The sequence below is a fragment of the Galeopterus variegatus genome, unplaced genomic scaffold, assembly GCF_000696425.1.
Source record: "Galeopterus variegatus unplaced genomic scaffold, G_variegatus-3.0.2 Scaffold9708, whole genome shotgun sequence".
NCBI classification, from domain to species: Eukaryota; Metazoa; Chordata; class Mammalia; order Dermoptera; family Cynocephalidae; genus Galeopterus; species Galeopterus variegatus.
This window is the reverse complement of record NW_007735819.1, coordinates 29,924-31,756: the sequence shown is the minus strand read 5'-3', so window position 1 is coordinate 31,756 and position 1,833 is coordinate 29,924. Positions and strand designations below refer to the sequence as shown.

The following is a 1,833-nucleotide window of genomic DNA, read 5'->3' as shown; positions in this document are numbered from 1 at the left end:
TTATATATCTTCTTTGGAGAAATGCTTATTAAGTTCCTTTGCCCATTTTTAAATAAGGCTGGTTTTTTTTTCTGATTTTTTTTTTCTACTGAGTAGTAGGATTTCCTATATGTTTTGGATAGTAACCATTTACCATATATATGGTTTACAAATATTTTCTCCCCTTCTCTAGGTTGCCTTTTCATTATGTTGATTGTTTCTTTCTCTGTGTAGATGCTTTTTGGTTTGATGAAGTCCCACTTGTCTATTTTTGCTCTTTACCTGTGCTTTTGGGGTTGTGTCCAAGAAATCATTGCCAAGACCATTGTCAAGAAGCATTTTCTTTATACTTTCTTCTAGGAATTTATAGTTCCAGGTCTTATATTTAAATCTTTAATTCTTTTTAAGCAAATTTTTTGTGCATGGGTAAGATAAGGTTCAATTTCAGTCTTCTGCATGTGGATATCCAGTTTTCTCAGCACCATTTATTGAAGAGACTATCTTTTCTCCATTGTGTGTCTTGGTGCTTTTGTAGAGGATCACTTGACTGTATATGTGTGGACTTATTTCTGAACACTCTATTCTTTACCATTGGTCTACGTCGGTTTTTATGTCTATAGTTTTGACATTTAAAAAAAAATTTCTACTCTAATCTTTGTTATTTTCTTCCTTTGCATAACTTTGGGTTTAGTTTGTTATTTTTCTAGTTCCTTGAGGTGTAAAGTTAATTTGTTCATTTGAGATTTTTCTTCTCTTAAATGTAGATTTTTATATCTATAAACTTCTGTCTTGGTACCGTTTTCACTGCATTCCATAGGCTTGTTATGTTTTATTTTTGTGGGGGTTTTTTTGTTTTTCTTGAAGTATTTTCTAGTTGCCCTTTTGAATCTGTCCTGTTGTGAAATTGGTATCAAGTTTTACTTATGCAAGATGAGTTAGTTGTAGAGAAACAGCACAGTGCCTATAGTCAACATTACCTTATTAGGCACTTAACATTTTTGTTAAGAGGGTAGATCTCATATTAAATGCCTTTATTGCAAAAAAAAAAAAAGGGAGGGGAAGGACACAAGAAAACTTTTGGAGGTGATGGATATGTTCTTATTGTGATGATTTCATGGGTGTATGCATATATTCAAAATAATAACATTGTATAGGTTAAATATGTGCACTTTCTATTTCAATTATACCTCAATAAAAATGTTTTTTTAAAATAGAAAAGAATGGGACTCCATTGTGGTTATGTTAGTTTAAGTTTGCAACTAGCACCTTGGTAGGGAGGTAGGAATCCACAGGTCTGTGTTAGATTAGCTGAGACAAGTCTCACTGTCGATCAGTCAGGAAAGAGACTCTGGTTAGGTACACAGAAGATGCAGTGAACGAGAGTCACTGGAAGCTCATGGCTCTTTAACAGCTTTAGCTGGTTAGAACCATTGCACTAGGGCACAGTATTCAGTTTTTGTATCCATTAGAGCATTTACGCTGATGTCAGTAGAAAATTGTCCTTAGAAAAATTATCTCCTTGCTGCTAGTTTAGATGTTATGAGCTGGGTTTGAGGAAGGTGAAGTTGGAGGAGTTAGTCTACAGTGGGCTCGGCTTCAGGTCAGCTTTGCTCCTCTCTCTCCTAATCTTTCTTCATCTCAAACAATAAGCACAGGGTGGGAGAATATGTTCTTATAGAAAATAGTTCGTTGAAACAGATTCATTGTAAATACATCAACATGTCTTAAGCATAGAGTTAGAAAGCATAAATACTGTTAACTTTTTGTTATTTACATTCCATTACTTATATCTCAACCAAAAATTGATATTAACTATATGCTCTTTTCTAACTGTGAAGGATAATATATGAACCT

The 1,833-nt window shown here is 33.7% G+C and overlaps 1 long non-coding RNA gene across 1 annotated transcript in view; it reads right to left on the bottom strand.

Annotated features, from left to right (window-relative positions):
* LOC103609513 overlaps window positions 1-1,833 on the bottom strand; it is a 10,909-nt gene that overhangs the window by 6,600 nt on the left and 2,476 nt on the right. The window lies entirely within an intron of this gene.